The sequence below is a fragment of the Cupressus sempervirens genome, chromosome 6 (genome assembly GCF_028749045.1).
Source record: "Cupressus sempervirens isolate cs-2001-9-10 chromosome 6, ASM2874904v1, whole genome shotgun sequence".
Classification (NCBI taxonomy): domain Eukaryota; kingdom Viridiplantae; phylum Streptophyta; class Pinopsida; order Cupressales; family Cupressaceae; genus Cupressus; species Cupressus sempervirens.
The window spans coordinates 249,985,402-250,004,956 of record NC_143123.1 but is presented as its reverse complement, the minus strand read 5'-3'; the positions used below and the strand labels follow the sequence as shown (position 1 = coordinate 250,004,956).

General features: G+C 32.6%; 1 pseudogene; it reads left to right on the top strand.

Annotated features, from left to right (window-relative positions):
* Nucleotides 1-8,302: 8,302 nt before the first annotated feature.
* On the top strand, nt 8,303-18,142 carry LOC149552183 (ABC transporter G family member 35-like; annotated as a pseudogene).
* The last annotated feature ends 1,413 nt before the right edge of the window (nt 18,143-19,555 follow it).

The window sequence follows — 19,555 nt, the reverse complement described above, 5'->3', positions numbered from 1 at the left end:
TCAAACAAACCAAATGTAAGCTATTGAAATCACCAACATTCTTCAGAGTTGGCCCTTCCTCCTTAGTTTGCTAAGTGATGAAAATCAAATGGTTCTTCCTCAAGAAATTCCAATCATGCAATGTTTATATTATTGATCTGAATGCTTTTTTTCCCATTTTCTGATATTACATAGCACATATATTTATATGTGTTTAGCTTACAAATATAGTACCAAACAAAATGATTTTGTTTTGCTAAAAACTAAGGAATATGAGGGTACGTACAAACTTGCTTTTAGCCCGCAAATCAGAAATTGGTTTTTTAAAATGGTGGAGATATATGGAAGATATTATGGCCGCTCATATCTTCACAAATGAGCAGTATAAAATAGAAGACAACCTATAATGCTAATACCCACATACTCCTTTGGTGGATAATAATAGGTTTGTTATTAAGGAAACAATAATCATGCCCATGCCATAATATCCAACATTTTGCAGCAACAATGTTGTCTTCAGCCAAAAGCAATTTGCAACAATATTTGAATTTGTTTGGAGTTTAGTGGTTCTAATTTTCATCTGAGAATATCTCATCTCCTTAGCAACAATGCTTGATTGGATTCTCTATTGTCCATGTATGAATTCAACTAAGTTGGAGGAGTTCTATGCTAAGCTGGTAACAATAGCAAAAGATAGAACAATCATTGAAAATTGAAATCCAAACTTATAATAGTAAACTAGAAAAATCACATTTTTAAAACAACCTCTAACTTTTCCATCATCCAGGTTCTAAAGATTCTTCCATGTGGGATTGCAATTGGGCATGTTCTGGACAATACCCATGTCTTGGATTTTTGAGATTCATCTGTATCTATTCGCAAAAGGAAATGCAAAACTAAATGTCCTTATTTTTAGTTGGTAATTATTTATGTTAGTTTCCTTCTCAACATACTCCTTGGTCAATACTCTTAGAAGGAATAATGCTTTAAATTGTTGAGGAAATAATGAATGCCAATAAGAAAAAGCAAGCAATACATTTCAAAGTGGATGGAACTTTGTATTTCTGAAATAGTTATAAGAAGATGCATAGCGGGCAACAAGAAGAACCATAACTTGTTAGATAAATACAATTTCATCTATTTGTTCACATATTCTATCTAATAACTATATTAAATATTACTCATAAATATTCGATCATATGCAACATAGAAGGAGAAAATGGAATAGAAAATGGGGATTGAAATGAGTGTGAAGGTTTATACGAAGGTTAAAATATGGTATAATTTGGGACATAAAATGCTCTCATCAGGTTATTTGAAAAAGTGAAATTTCAACCAGGATTGGTATCAAAGCCTCACCATTATAGTTTACAAAACCTAATTAAGTTTTATAAACTATATATTTTTATTGTTGTCTGCGTTTGAGGGCATTATTTTACCCTCAAACAATAGAAGCAGTGTGAATTGCAAAGAAGGCCAACAAAACTCGATCGAGTTTACCATAAAAATAAAAATAAACCGATTGCATCTCCATCCATGGCACCCCACAAACAAGGTAATTCTTCATTCTATTTGTCATTTATGTATTTTTTTTTATCAAATTTTATAATTTGGTTTTGTAATTTATAAGTTTCTTAATTATTTTAAAAAAAATTTAATATAGATGCAGCAAGAAATCCAAGAAATTGAGGGAGAGAAGAAAGACCACCTCCTACACAATCAACCCCTCCACCTATCATGACACAACCACAAAACACTCCCCACATTGTGACACAACCACAAAACCCTCCACCCGTAGTGACATAGCCACAAAACCCTCCACTCAATATAAACCCTCAATGCATACAATTACATAATTTAAGTACTACACAAGAGGACCTCATAAACTGCCTCTCACAAAATAATGCTAACATCACCCAAATGGTCAATAGGTTGCGATCATCTACACTTGATCACCACTCAACCCTAGCGAATACACTTGAATAAGCCAAAAATGCAAATGATGTTTCTAAGGAGGTTACAAAATGGGGTACATGGAGAGATAGGTGTCACGCATTTTCCAATGGGTTATCATATCAACAAGTGAAAGATAAAGACATAAAGAAAGGTACCATATTTTCTCTTTTAACTGATCCTATATCCGACAACTCCTTATTACACACAACCAAAACTTTTTCTATTCATTGGTGCACTCATGCTAGGATGAGATCATGCTTTTGGGATAGGTGGTATATGGTATTTGATCTACCACCATGTAATAATTATGAGGTGCCTTTATATTTTTTGAGAAAGCTATATTGTGATTTCATCCTTAGTGAGAAGCCAAATTACTTTGACATCCGTCAATTCTAGGGTAGAGGGAAAGGCTCTGTACAAGATAGACCTGGAGCTCATAGGATAGTACCACAACATGAGAGGAGACGTACAACACAAAAAACCATGCCTCATGTTGTGATCCAATCAATTTTAAAGGAGTCTATTGATTTACAGACTCCTCATGCGGTTGCATCATTAACAGATGTTATCATTCAGCATGGCTCATAGTTAGGTGGTTTTCATTCACCTATGGAACCCTGACCATCATTAGATGCACCTTTCGAGTCATCATAGCATATGACAGCTCCATCATCATCACTTATGGTATCAAGGTCATCACAACATGTAATAGCTCCATCATCATCACCTATGGCACCTCAGTCATCATAGCCTACGATAGCTCCATCAGCATCACTTGCACCACTAATGTCATCTCCACTTGTGTCACCTAAACCACTAGTGTCATCTCTTCTTGTGTCACCTGCACCACTAGTGTCATCATCACTTGTGCCACCTACATTATCATCATGTGCATCATTACAGTCTTCAGGGCCCAATGAACATTTTTGTTTTAGCTGTCAACACATGTGTGATGGGATAGATATAGATGCATCTTAGGATGGAGTGTCATCTTATCCATGTATACATTATGGGCATAATTTTTATTCATATAGAGATGGGTAAAAGCACAAACTTGTGTCACCTTTTATAAAGAAAAGTGATATCAGAATGTGACAGTTCAACATTAATTACAAAAAAAATGGTATTTGCATTTAAAATATGAAGATGATGTAAACTGATGAAATGTGTAGAATTGTATGAATTTTATGCCTATAATTTTTATTATTTTTTTGACTAAGAATTTATTCATTCTATTTTATTTTGAAGTCCCTTTTTTAACTGTAAAAAATATAGAATGTAGTTCCCGTCAAACAAGTATGTGCAAATTATAATTTTTTGTAATGATTTGAAAATATTTTATAGATGACATGTATAGCTAGTGCACAAAAAAAGAAATAATTATTTTTTATGCATATTTTCTTTGTTATAAGTACTTAAGTTCAACCTTGTCAGAATCCAACAGTTTTTTCCTCCCGTCAAAACATCCCTATCAAATCTATACCTTCTTGAAAAAAAATTACATATTCATGAAGAGGATTCTCTCCTCTAGTGATAAATATATTTTTTTTATTTTTTTGATATGATTTACTATTTTTTTTCATTTTTTGAGAGAGCATCTTTTGAAATGTTGAAATATCGACTTATAATATTTTTAGATTATAGCATATTATAACTAATCAAAACACTCAAAATTTTATATAATGATGATATTGAATCTGAAATCTATAAAAGGGTATTTTTAGTTTTTTTTTTAAATTGAGTTTTGATAGAGAAATGAGATTTGACCAAAACAGGTTTTTGTATCACAAACGGTGACACAGATCTATGCTTTTACCCAGATGGGAATTTCACAATCACAAATGATTTGATGGTGATGGTCTTCGGTGGACAAGGGACACATGTTTGTTTGTTTTTCTAAGTTTTGACATGATATCGTTTAATCACCTAAATATCATAAAAGTTTTAAATATATATATTTTATAGATTACTCCAAATTGATATGTGAACAATATACAACAAAGGGTGCAGCAAGTAGTATGATAACACCACAGAGTACTCATTTTGCTAGAGGTGTGAGACTAGGAGCAAGAACACCCGAGGTAAAGGTTTTTATATATTCTTAAAAGTACAATAATACATTGGCTTTAAAATGTTGTTTCTTAATTGGTATGACACTAACAACCAACTTATAGATCCTCCCCCCACACCCCCCCGCCCCCCAACTCTCAGTATTTCTAAATATTCTAACAAGAGAGAGTGTGATGTATAGATGAGGATAGAGAGAGGTGGATGATGAGACATACATGTAGAGGTAGATAGGTGGAGAAGAAGGGAGAGATAAACCTATGGAGAGAAAAAGTATGGTAGTATTATGTGACAACATAGATCCAATAGAGAGTGGGATAGAGATATATATAGGGGAAAGGAGGGAGGGGAAGATACATGAAGAGAGGAATAAAGGTAGGAACACAACTATAGAGGTTAGAGAGCGAGAGAGAATTATACACATGAATATTTAATCTCCATTATATTACCAGGGGGAGAGAGGTTAGAGGAGGGGAGATAAGTCACTTTTTCTACATGTTGATATTATCTCAAATTAAAGGCTTGACATCACAATCTTCTAATCTATGAAAAATGATATATGCACCTTGATAGGATTTTATTGTAAATATGAATTTTCCAAGTTTAATTACGCATAATATCTTCCAACCTACATAAATTGAGTTTTAGGTTGGTAAGATGCAATTTTCTTCCTCACGTCATGTTATCTCAAATAAACAATTGAAAATCAGAATATTATTATTTATGTAAAAGATCTGTGTGTAGGTTGAAAGGATTTGATTGTGAATTTTAATTTCTAGATTGAATTACACATCATGTTTGTAATCTACACTTGCTTAGTTCGTGGTTAGTAATATTTAGTTTTTTCCACACATTTGATATCATCTAAAACTAGTGGTTAGATACCACAACTTTCTACTTGAGACAAAATATGTATGTTAACCTCAATAGGATTTAAATGTAAATATGATATTATAGGTTGAGATACACATCAAGTTTAAAATACTGTGCCAATTTAGTTCATGGTTGGTTAAGATATATATGTTTTTCTCTTCATTTGAATTTATGTCAAATTGAAGGTTAGTTATCACAAAAAAAATTATCTTTAGTTAAAATAGGTATGTGCACCTCAACATGAAAATACATATTATTGTTGAACAATTTTAATATTGAAATGGGAGTTAATTAGTATTGCCAATATCTTAAATTTATATGACAAGTTACTCTTTTCATACCCTAAATAAGAAGCTATAAAAAAAATTGTAACAAACACAACATGTGAACAAGATAACAATAGATTTTCCCATAAGAAAACCAAATGGAAAAAACCAAAAATAAGGTTAAATCTCAATATTATATAACTAATTATAGGTTGTTATTAATATTACTAAACAACTCATTGTTAGAGGACTTACTATCCAGATGCTCCCCTTTGCCATCTTTAATGATGATTTTTTGTTAATTATTGTGGATCTCTGATAGATAAAACAATTACAAATAAATGCTTGCAGAGAATATCTTACTTGAAAGTTGCAGAGTATATTTGCTCTTCTATGACAGCGATCTTGGTGATATATTTGTTTATCCTTCTCCTTCTGTAGTAATTTTAACAATGAAGTGTGTAACAAAACAATAGTGATAACAGAATGATGCTTATATAATATTGTTGCTGACTGTAGGTACTCGGATGTCGTGAGATAGATGCTTTCCCTACGACAGCTTAGGCACATATATATAATGGTGAAAGATATGACCCTGAAGAGTCATGTCTCTATGTGGCCCAAGGGCCATGTAGGGACATTCCTCTTCGAAGGCATGTTTATTTAAATAACAACCAAACTTTCCCGTTAACAAATCAAGGCACAATAAACACCCGATAATAAATCAGGGCATGATAAGAATAAACACTCGATAATAACAGGGCACTATATGTATGATACCCGATACAAAGCATAATAAATATAAGTGCTTGATCATTGTGAAGTCTGCCAATTAATCAATAACATGTTCTTAGTACTGTTGTTAATCCATGAACTATCATAGGGATGTAAGAATATGTATGTGTATATATACGTACATTGATATATAAAAATATGTGTATGCTTATATCTCTGTGATTATGGAATCAGTTGTAGTTTCAGAATAACATTTAATTCATGTTTTGCTTCTTCTGACACTAAACATTAACATTTTTATCATATAAGCCTTCTCAAGAGCTTTATATATCTTATCCATGATAAGCATGGTCTTCTTCAGTCAAATTTCATATATGTTGCATGAGGGTAACTTTTATGCATTCTCTTCCTACAATATAGTATTTATTTGAACTCTACCTCAAATAAATCTTTGTAGGTGAATATATAACCTAAGTCCCAACAATATCTTCATGCAATGGAGATGATTAGTAATGGCTCTTTAAGCCTTGATTAAACCTTTTTGAGAAAACATGTTTCACATCATTTGCATATTTGCATGAAGCAAATACAATTTTTTCATAGCTATGTTTATTTATTGCTCTTCCCTTTTTTATATATTTTATTTATTATATTTTCATATTAATCTAGAATATTTTTAAATAGAAGATATAGATTTTAGAAATTTGTTTAGTAAATTTGAATTTTTTTGTCTATATTACTACTTTATGATGTAATATTTCTATATTATATATTATAAATAATAATTTGATATTTTTACATATATTACTAATCTATTAGTTTTTGTAAGTTTCTTTTATTAAATTTTTGAGAGAAAATTTGCAAGAGTTTGGCTAGAAAATTAAAAATCTTTCCCATTAATTATTTACTGGCCAGTTTTTATCTCCCTCCACTTTAAACTCTTGTTTTGATATTTATTAATTGTTATCTCCACTTTTAACTATTGTTTTTCTTTTTCTATTTATTAGTTGTTATCTCCACATTAGTTCATGTTGTGATATATTCAATTAACTTTTGATTTTTAAAATTGATTTAGATTTTAGTTTTTAAATTATATTAGTTTTTTTTTTTATTAGTTTAATTTTTTCTTTAAATATTATTTTTTAGTTTCTATAATTTATTTAATCAATAGAATATTTATTAGACATGTCATTTTTATTTTTTCTCTTATTAATTTTTCATAATAGAATTTTTTATGGGTTTCTTTAAATGAATTTTTTTCATATTTGATAAATTTAATTTAAATAAATAATATTTATTAATGTATTTTTATTAGTTTAGTTTTTTCTTAAATATTGTTTTTTAGTTTCTATTATTTATTTAGTCAATAGAATATTTGTTAGAGGTGTCATTATTTTTCATATTATTGTTTTTGTATTTCTCTAATTAATTTTTCGTAATAATTTTTTTGATAGTTTTTTTTTTTTAAATGATTATTTTTTCATATTTGATAAATTGAATTTAATTGTAAAATATTGAACACATTTCTTAAGCAATATTCAACTTTCCTAAATATTGTAAATTTTATATCTATGTTTTAATCTTCAACTTTTTTATTTTTTATTTTCATTTTAAAAAACTTATATTTAGATTATTTAATGTTCATTCTACATTTTTCTCTTAAATCTTATCTCCTATCGACACACTTGTTGCATGTACAAAAACATGTGACTGCTAGTTTTTAACATAAATAAAATTTTCTATATGGTTTATTGAATATTATTATTAATTTAGAATATTTTTAATATTAAATAATTTAATTTAATATAAATTATTCATGAATAATCTTTTTTGATAACTAATATTTTCTATAAATGTGACTGAATTTTTATAAAATTATATATATATATATACATATATGTATATATGTATGTATATATACATATATACATATATCTATATATATATATATATGTATATATACATATATGTATATATATATGTATATATACATATATGTATATATCTATATATATATATATACATATATGTATATATGTATGTATATATGTATATATGTATGTATATATACATATATGTATATATACATACATATATACATATATACATAGATACATACATATATACATATATGTATATATATACATACATATATACATATATGTATATATATATGTGTATATGTATGTATATATATATATACATGTATATATATATACATACATATATACATATATATATACATATATGTATATATGTATGTATATATATATATGTATATATATATATACATACATATATACATATATGTATATATACATACATATATACATATATATATATATATACATATACATATACATAAATACATATATACATACATATATACATATATATTCGAAGGAAGGAGGAAAAGCGGGTGAAAGATGGCAGTTCCAGTGGATTTAGAAGGCGGATCGTGGAAAGAAGAAGACAATGTGTTGTCCAGATCTTTCTGCTACGGCGAGGGGGCAGCAGAGGAGGAAGCCGCCCTCAAATGGGCTGCTCTCGAAAAGCTGCCGACTTATGACTGCCTGCGGAGCTCCCTTCTCCGCCATGTCGGCTCCACCGGTACCCTCCGATATCAGAATGTTGATGTTACCACATTAAACAATAAAACTCGCGGTGAATTCATCCAGAGGCTCTTGCAGGTCACTGAGGTCGACAATGAGCAGTTTTTCTTGAAGCTCAAGGAAAGACTTACCAGGTTACAATTTTTTTCTTTTCTGTTTTTTTTCTTGCTTTGAATGAAGATTCAGTAGAGTAGATGAATGATAAATAGCTAATATGGATTTTACAGGGTGGGGATTGTGATGCCTACAATAGAAGTTCGGTTTGAGAATTTGAATATCACTGGGGAGGCCTATGTCGGAAAGAGAGCTCTTCCCACGCTTGTCAATTTCACCATTAATACAATCCAGGTATGCCCAAATTCTGTCCTGCCAAGGGTTTTTTCTGCCTTTTTGAGATCGGATTAATAGGTTACAAAGTGTATGCTTCTAAATTTGGATTAGGGAAAAAATTTTAAGGAGTTATGATAAATTTCAATGCATTTTAAACGGCAGGAATACCAGCCTGCAATAGCTTTTAGTTTTTTTTTTTAGGAATTGAATATGCAAACCCTGATACATATTAGGGCTCATCTGAAGAGTATAGATTAGATATAAAATTAGTAAACTGGGTAGTATTCAATCCGTCTTGGCTGCATATACACTGGTAATATCTATCTTGTGAAGTTTCATCTAGTAGTTACCACAGAATTTTACTTAAGCTAAGGAAAATCTTGCTAAGCTGCATAAAAACCTATGAAGTATGAACGAGGAACTCATGTTTACAGCTTACTTGGTTTTCATGGTGGAAACCTTAATGCACCAGTCGAGAACACTCCCTTCACTGTGAATATGGAAGAAACGAAGCTTCCATCTTAAGATTTCTTAATTATACATAATTTAGGGCTTAATTATCCTATAGACTACATAAGGATCAGTCTAAAACAAATAAATAAATAGATTAGCGAAACATGCCAAACTCTGAGTATAATGCCCAGATTACATAAACATAATAATAATAATAATAATTTAATAAATGTTTAATGCATAGGCATAATTAACCAAAAAGTCGGTATTAATTTTGGAAAAGTGGGTTTAAAACTAACTAATAAATAATTATCTAATTATTAAACATATTGAATATATAAATTATTTAAAGGACATGTTATCTATGATCAATTATATAATACCATTCTAGCTTTGGAGATCTAATGGAAGAAGAGAAGGTAAATATGTATCATAGACTGAAATCTCGAAGTCAAGAATATTCATATTTTTATATTCAACTGTTTCCTTCCAGGTTTTCATTTTGTCTATAGGTTGCATATAATACATAGGGTAAATGCATTTTGGATTTTCAGAGGTACGTTATAGTGCACCAAATTTGCCTCGGGTGTGGACTTAAGTACATTTTGCATTAAGAACATCTTGGATGTACCTCACCTTGGTATGCATACCGTAACCAATATACTATGATGTTTTAATAGATTGCAAGTTTTGCAAGGAGTCTCATAAAAATCACAGTTAAATCAACATTTTTGGTTAACTGGCAGTGCTTTTTAAGCTATGTTGGTCTTTTCCATTGTTATTCTGGACTTGAAATTGAGGACAGTTGATTTTGATTTGTTGGGCTTCTAACCTGTCAAATATTACATTTTCCAGGTAGGTTGAAACCTTTTTCTTCTATTACAATTGTCTGCCTTTGTTGCAGCTATAAGTAATAAATACTTGTTAGCCTGAAAAAACAGACTTCTTTAATATTTTATTTAAGCTTGAAAAATTATATTTGATTTCTTTACACTAGATTTCGAGGAACAAAGGGGAATGGGACCTATATCTGATGGTAGCTTGTCTGGTTAGAGGACTTCGTGTAGATCCTCTTGCAGGAGGATTATAATGTAATAGAATTTAAGGTATTCTCAATTAACTGCATTGCAATCGATGTTGTTGTGCAGGGTGTTCTCGACTATCTGCGCATATTTCATTCGAAAAGGACAACTTTAACTATTCTTCATGATGTAAGTGGCATCATAAAGCATTCACGGTGAGTTCATCGTCTTTGAAATTGAAGATGTGCAAAGTGTAGAATCGTGACACTTGTTTATCTCTTATAACCTTTCATTGATCTCTTCAGGATGACACTTCTTCTAGGTCCACCTGGTGCTGGTAAAACTACGTTGCTAACAACTTTGGCTGGAGAACCTGACCGCAGTTGCAAAGTGAGTAAATTTCTATATATTTATATAGGTCAGAGAAAGGATTTGTTCTATAGAGGGATGGTTGTGAATTTCTGTCAGTATGTGTGGATGCATTTGTTGTCAATAATTAGTCCTCCCCACCTAAGTCAATATTGGTCAACCACAAAATATCTTATAAAGCAAATATTAAGGAGATTGGATGTATTTTCAGATATTTATAACACTAGCTCTCTCTTTACAGATTGGTGGCAACGTTACCTACAATGGACACTCGTTAACAGAATTCGTGCCGCAAAGAAGTTCTGTTTACATTAGCCAGCATGATTTGCATTTTGCAGAAATGACTGTGAGGGAAACGCTTGATTTTTCTGGCCAGTGCCAAGGAGTTGGGTCAAGATATGGTGAGTGCTTCTGCAGAAATTACTCACAATTGTATTGTCTTATCATTTATGTACCCATATTGAATATACGTGGTTCTCACAGATCTCCTGCAAGAACTTTCTAGACATGAGAAGCAGGCAAACATCAAACCAAATCTAGATCTTGACGTCTTTATGAAGGTAGATGTTGGTACCAAACATATACTTTTGATTAAGAGTTCCTAATGAACTGATCTGCTCTCTAATTTATGCCAAGTTTGACATTTGATCTGTGTAACGGTTACAGGAAACTGCAATTGAAGGCCAGAAGACCAGCCTTGTCACAGATTATGTGTTAAAGGTTGGATTTCAGTAGTCCCATGTTAGGTAGTACAAATTCTTAATAAGATTCAGATTTTAAAGATTATAATAGTACACTTGATTTGTTTCAGCTTCTAGGACTGGACATCTGCGCTGATATAATAGTAGGAGATCAAATGCGTCGTGGGATCTCTGGAGGTCAGAAGAAGAGAGTCACCACAGGTTTGTTTTACAAGGAAAGTTCCTTAGAAGTTTTGAAACATCGAAAGTTGAAATTATATCACTAAAAGATGCAATTTTTGTGTTTGTTATTAAACATTTATAGGGGAAATGCTAGTTGCTCGTCCCAAAGATTTGTTTATGGATGAAATTTCAATAGGATTGGACAGTGCTACAACATACAAAATTATCAAGTGTTTGCGCCAACTTCTCCATGTTCTTGATGGCACAATGTTGATTTCTCTACTACAGCCTGCTCCTGAAACATATGAACTATTTGATGACATCATCTTATTGTCTGAAGGAGAGATTGTTTATCAAGGACCTTGAGAACGTGTGGTTGACTTTTTCGATTCCATGGGTTTCAAATGCCTCGATAGGAAAGGAGTAGCTGATTTCTTGCAGGAAGTAAGTGTGGGCTCCATTTAGTAGAGCCTGCTGAATTTTAGGTGCCAATTGATTTCACATCACAAAGATTCAGTCCATTTGCTCACATGATATATCCATTTTAGGTGCCAATTGGTACCAAAGTGATCAAGTACTATGTACGATGCAACTGCTAATAGATGAAATTCTTAATAGTATCAAATTTATTAACCATGCTTTTGGTTTTACTTGAACAGGTAACCTCAAGAAAGGACCAAAGGCAATATTGGGCCCATACAAATCAACCGTATCGCTACATACCTGTCAAGGAATTTGCAAAGGCCTTCCGCTCATTTCATGTTGGTAAGAGTCTTATCGAAGAGTTGTCACATCCATATGACAAAACAAAGAACCATGATGCCGCCCTTACATCTACCAAGTATGGTGTTAGTAGAATGAACATGCTCAAAGCTTGCTACTCTAGAGAAGTGCTCCTTATGAAGAGAAACTCTTTTGTTTACATATTCAAAACAGGACAGGTGAATCTCCAGAATCCCAAATTTGAAGAACTTAAGCATTTCTCTTATTAAACTTTGTGAAAGAAAGGAGAATAAATTCTGAGAAATAAGTAACGCGGATTGTAGTTGTAGTGGCAATCACCACAACAATATTTTTGCGCACAGAAATGCACCAACAGACCATTACTGATGGAAATCTCTACATGGGTGCCCTGTTCTTTGGTTTAATCCATATGATGTTCAATGGCATACCAGAAATGGCAATGACAGTTGTCTGACTTCCAGTTTTCTACAAACAAAGAGACCAACTATTATATCCAGCTTGGGCATATTCGATACCAAACTGGATAGTGAAGATCCCATTTTCTCTAGTAGAAGCAGTGATATGGGTTTTCATTACATACTATACTATTGGTTTTGCACCAGAGGCTGATAGGTAAGTCTTGTATTTCTCTATTTCTATTGCATAGACAATGGTGATGTGTAGAAAGACAACTGTTCCACTTACAATAGTTTGTATGGTAACGTTATAATGAAAAATATAACAATTACCTACAAGCATATTCAAGCATATATTTAAGCTCCTAACATTTAATGACATCTCCACTCAAATCATAGCAACCTAAAAGGTTTTAACTACAACAGTAACTACTCTCAAATCATGGGTTTGCTTACACTTCAAACTACATTCCTGGTGTGAAATCAAGACAACAACCCCTTCCCATAAGAAAATTCTCTAATTAATAGATGAAATTTAATTTCTTTCTTCTTTCACAGAATTAATAAACAATGAATGCTAAATGATTCATTTCTACCCATAATGCAAACACTCTTCGTTCTAGATAAAATATTGAAAGTTGGCTGCACATTATCTAGTATTTTCAACGTTGTTTTACAATGATAAATAGATCTAGTATACGACTCTTTACTTGTGCTAGATTACCTGTAAACTAGTTCGCAAACAATCATTTCTAGAAATGCTGATCAAATCATATTCGAAAGAAGCCACATTTTATAACGTGCTGATGCGTTAAGCTTATCTAATGCTACTTTTCCTTTGTGAAAAATGGCCTTAGATGTCAAAAATTTGACCAGTATACTTTGTAGTGTATAATCTAACCGATATACTTTGCTATGTATGGGACAAAATAATAATCAAAGAAGCATTGCAACAGGCTGTGCTCATTTTGAGAGATCCTTTCTTTTGTTCGCAGATGCTTTAAGCAAGTCTTTCTCCTCTTTTGGTTGCATCAAATGGGAATGGGACTTTTCAATTTTGTGGGATCATTGGGTCGAAACATGATCGTCTCACAAACTTTTGGAGCATTTGCTAATCTTGTCGTGTTCCTCCTTGGAGGATTTGTGGTTTCCCAGGGTATATAGTCTCCTGATTTCTACAAACCTTATTATTTACATTGAAGGAAATAACTTTCATGAACATTTTAGTTATGATAGCAAATTTTGAAATGAGGATTTATTATGTTGAAACAGTCGACGTACACAGCTGGTGGATTTGGGCATATTGGTGTTCTCCATTGTCTTACAGCTAAAATGCCCTTGCTGTCAATGAATTTCTAGCTCCCAAATGGAACAAAGTAAGTGAATTTGCCTTTATTTAAAAGGATCATTGTATATCAAGAGTGGATAATCATACTAAACATTTTATTTCATCTCATATATATTACTTGTATGTAGCCAAGCAGTACTACCTCAAACAAGACATTGGGACATGAAATAATAGAAGCTCGTCGATTAATTGTCGAAGTTAGATTATATTGGATTGGTGTTGGAGCACTAATTGGGTTCTGTATAATCTTTAATATTTTATTTACCTTGGCTCTAGCATACCTCAATCGTGAGTCTTGGATTTTGTTAAGATTTAATTATCTTTTTCTTATTTCCCTTTTAATTTACATCTACAGCGGGCTCTAACAGAATCTTATTAATAAATAGCGTTGAGCAAATCACAAGCTGTACTATCTAAGGATATTATTGAAGACAAACAGGTAAACAGAACTGGAGAAATCAACCATGGAGAACAACTTAAGTCTGTTGATTTGACATCGGTGGTAAAATCTAGAGGTATGTCATGATCTCCACTCAAAATCTTTACTGCGTGTAAAGTTCCAGTCTGCTCAAAAACAAGTTCCTCGTTTTAGACAGACTTAAAATTAAAATTTAGAAAGGTAACAAGATAAGCTAGAGCTTTCTTGTAAGCCTTTTGCGTACTTATGGATGTGTTAACCTGCCACTGGAAAAGATACGAATGTCTTATTCAACACTTCGAAAGAAACATATATTTCATGTTGAAAATGCAATTATCGATTCCGAACATAGAAATTGAAGGTGGTTGAATGTTAAAATATAAATTGTGCGCGCCTCGTATAAGAGAACATTGTAACTAAAAAGTATTAGAGAGAGGCCAATGAACGTGTGTTAATTTGTGGATGAAAACTTGAAAATTTTTAGTTTCTCAAATAAAATTTCTAGAAATTGATTGACAAATAGATCAAAGAGATTGTAACATGTTGAAACTCCATGATCATAAACACTACTTATAATTTCAACTATTATGATATGAAAAAGTTAGCATTGTTCCTTTCCAACCATTATCAATTGCTTTTGAAAACATCAACTACTATGTTGACATGCCACAAGTGAGTGCAGTTAGACTTTGGTTGATCAAATTTAATTAATTGGCAATAATTTTGACATTCCCAGCTTTTATCAAATTTAATTATGGAATTAATAGATGGTACTGCGTTAGGAGATGAAAAATGAAGGTGTGGATCAAGACAAGTTACAACTCCTTTCCAACATAAGTGGATCCTTCAGGCCAGGAATCCTTACAGCCTTGGTTGGAGTTAGTGGAGCTGGAAAAACCACATTGATGGATGTCTTGGCGGGAAGAAAAATAGGAGGATACATTGAAGGAAATATATGCATATCTGGGTACACTAAAAAACAAGAAACATTCGCCCGCATCTCAGGATACTGTGAACAAAACGATATTCACTCTCCTAATCTCACAGTATATGAATCACTCGAGTACTCTGCATGGCTTCGACTTGCACAAGATGTTGATGAGAGAACTAGAATGGTGGGATTTTGAGCTCTACTCTTTACATATGTACTTTCAATAGGTGCTCTTTTTGTGATGAAACTAAATGCTTTTCTTGGCGATTTCTCTTTTAATGACTACAGATGTTTGTACAAGAAGTGATGGAACTTGTGGAGCTTACTTCACAAAGGAATGCTCTGGTAGGGCTTCCTGGGCTAACAGGTCTTTCTACAAAACAAACGAAAAGGCTTACCATAGCAGTGGAATTTGTTGCTAACCCATCCATAATTTTCATGGACGAGCCAACTTCGGGATTGGATGCTTGGGCTGCAGCTATAGTCATGCGGACTGTACGCAACACAGTTGATATTGGTCGTACAATTGTTTGTACTATCCACCAACCTAGCATTGATATTTTTGAAGCTTTTGATGAGGTAAATTTAAACACTTTCGTGAATTGAGTACTGAGTCATATAATTGTGTCATTTTGGATGAAAGAAGCTAAGTACTGTTGCGCTTCCAAATTGGGAACAGGGAAGCCCCCGCAAACGCTAACCAATGCTTAATGTTAACTTGTTTGGATTTCTGACTTGCAACTTCTGCTCATGAAAAGAGGTGGCCAAGTGATCTATGCAGGACTGTTGGGTTGGCATTCTCATAAACTCGTTGAATATTTTGAGGTAATGTTGGTGTTTGTTCACTTCATGGCGTTTGTTCACTTTCTGTTTGTTGCCAACAAAAAGAGTAATGATTTATATTTTTTGTGTGACTAATTAGGTTGTTGAAGGTGTTCCACCAATTAAAGAATGCTATAATCCAGCAACATGGGTGCTTGAAGTAACCTCTGTATCTGCTGAGGAAAGTCTTGGGGTAGACTTCGCGAATATATACAAACAATCTGCACTCTATGAGTATGTACATAATGATTGGAAGTTCCTTTAGAAGGAACTTTTCTCATCCATATATCACTAATAAGTCCTCATAAAAAGTGAAAAATTGTCATGTAATTGTTAACATCATTTTCTGTTTTTCAGATTGAATCAATCCCTAATTAAAGAACTAAGCAGCCCTACTCCAGACTCGAAGGATCTAAATTTTCCAACAAAGTATGCACAGTCTTTCACGGTTCAATGCATGGCATGCTTATGGAAGCAGTCTATGTCTTACTGGCGAAATCCACACTATGTTGTTGTGAGGTTTTTCTTTACCACAGTGGTTGCACTGATATTTGGGACCATATTTTGGGACCTCGGGACAAAGAGGTTGGTTTTTCTCTTCACTTTTATAAAAGATTTGCTTTGCTCAAATAGAACCCAACTGAGTTGAGTTCTACAAATTTCCAGCAATTTCTTAGTGTTTTCCCCCTAAACTAGAACATGTTCTGAAACAGCAGTCACCTGTTATACCAACAAATTACATTGACAAAAAAAAAATTAGATTTTTAAGTTACGCTACAATATTTTCCATGGGAAGATTCTACTAAAATATAATATTTCTAAAAGCTCTCCAAGGTGTTCTTGAAACTTTATTTCTGTTTTAAGTTCTTATAAACAGTTTATTATTTGTTTTGACAGAGGCAATCAACAAGATTTATTTAATATTTTGACAGCACTTTGTTCTTCCGTTCTTTTCATTGGAGTAAGCAATTCATCAAGTGTGCAACCTGTGGTTGATGTCGAACGGACCGTAGTCTATAGAGAAAGAGTTGCTGCGATGTACTCAAAATTCCCTTATGCCTTTGGACAGGTACAGTAAAAGATATTGACATAATTTTATTATATTGTGTTTGCTATGCAACCTCAACTTAACCAAATGACAGCCTCGTTTATTCATGTAGGTGGCAATAGAGTTTCCCTATGTGCTTATGCAGTCCATAATTTACGCTCTCTTGGACTATTCCATGGTCGCATTTGAGTGGATGGCAATCAAGTTTTTCTGGTTCCTCTTCTTCATGTATTTCACATTTCTATACTTCACCTTCTTTGGGATGGTGACAGTTGCCATGACTCCAAACTTCTCTGTTGCAGCAATCGTTTCATCTGCATTTTATTCTACATGGAATCTCTTTTGTGGCTTTCTCATTCCTCGGCCTGTAAGCCTATCTCTTTAAAACTTTGAACTACAATTTTTTTTTTTTGGTTCAAGCAATTTTTACTTATTATAGTTAAAAATCTAAAGCAGTTTCTGATGTTTAATAATGCAACCAAGCCTGTTCTATTTGAAACAGAAAATTCCTGTGTGGTGGAGATGGTACTACTGGCTCACCCCTATTTCTTGGACACTTTATGGTTTGGTTGGATCTCAGTTGGGTGATGTAGATACAAATTTTGAGACAGTAGATGGAAAGCTAGCAATGTCGAAGTTCATAGAAACTTATTTTGGAATCAGACATGACTTTCTGGGAATTGCAGCATTAGTGATTGTGTGCCTCCTTGTTGGCTTTGCCTCGCTGTTTGGCTGGGCCATCAAGTATCTTAACTTCCAAAAAAGATAGGGATTCCATACAAGCCTGTGTACATGACAATCATCTAGTTTGTTAGATTATATATCTCAAGAATTTGACGGGATTGTCTCATCCAACCATATGTGGGCAAAAAGATTTGCTTCAATTGAGGTCATGTAAAAAAAAAATTGTTGATAGGTTAGTATAACTCAGCTTTTTTGTGTCTATGTAACTGTCATTTTATTGTTATACAATATTCAAATTTGTCTATACTTTTTAGTTCTCTTATTTGTTTTTCACCCTTTTCCTTTCGCTGTAACTGCAATGGGTGTCGTCTTACAATCTTAATTAAGAATTTGAACCCCAAAAATTGCCTGCAGTGCATGACCATCGTCTTAGTCATGGTGGAAGAGGTGTATGGGAATTTGGATTGCTGTAGTAACATAAAGGAGTTGACAAGAAAATAAAATGTTACAACGCATCTGTAGTGCCCCACACATTCAAGAGAAGACCAGAAGTGTGCGATACTTGAAGAAGATTTATCTTCTTCTTTGTATCTAGATGGTAGAGGGGAGTACCCAAATCAGAATTCTAATCATTTTCAAAACTTCAGTTATACAAGCATGCATGCTCAACCCCTATCAATATTTTGGTTTATCTGATGAATGTACACTCAGGCTCCATTTGGTTGGGGAAGAGGAATTTGGCTCAAAATCTTATTATCTCATAACCATGTTTTCAAAAATCTGATTTTGCATTTTTGGAAGATAGTTGAACTGTTTGGTTGCAACAAAAGATGAATATAAAAATCCATATTCTTTGTTTGGTTGCCAATTTAGACATTAGAATTGGAATTATTTTCAAATGCACCCGTTGTCAAAAACAGAGAAACCCCACAGCCATCGGCTAAGAACAATGCAAAGGAAATAATGATCTAATTGTAAAAATGTCTCAAGAATGACAAAAAAAATTTAGCCTTACTTATTCGAAGGGATTTGAAGTTGATGATGAGGGAATAATCCTTGCTCTCCACTAAAAACTTCACTTGCAAGCTATAAAATTTCCACTGTATTTTGTTCATCAGGCTGATCCGTTGTCTCAACTAGTCTGTATAGTTGTTGCCATTCAGAATCCATTGTTGTTATCCTTTACAAAGCTATATAGCTAGGTTGTGCAAATTTTAGATACAATTTTGATTTGTTTTTCAACACTTGTTTCCTCAAATCATCCCCTCACAATTAGAATACAATGTGAAGGAATAAGGGAGATGGATTGAAACATTGTAGAGAAACCCAAAGCCACAGTCATCGTCAAAGAGAAACTCGACCAACAAGAAACCGCAAAAAATCACGAACATGACAATTTTATTAAAACACATTCATAAAACACAAAACTTGGTTTTGATTTCGAATTCCACCTTTTTGTTGGAAGATACTTCATCCAATTTTGGCCAAAAAATGGAAGACAAAAGTAAAAACCAAATAATAAATTTAAGCAACCAAATGGGGCATTATGAAAAATGGATAATCAATAATGATTTAAAATTGTGGTTTTACAAAAGATAAAATGGTTGAGTATGTAGAACATTAAGTTACAAGTGTGTTAT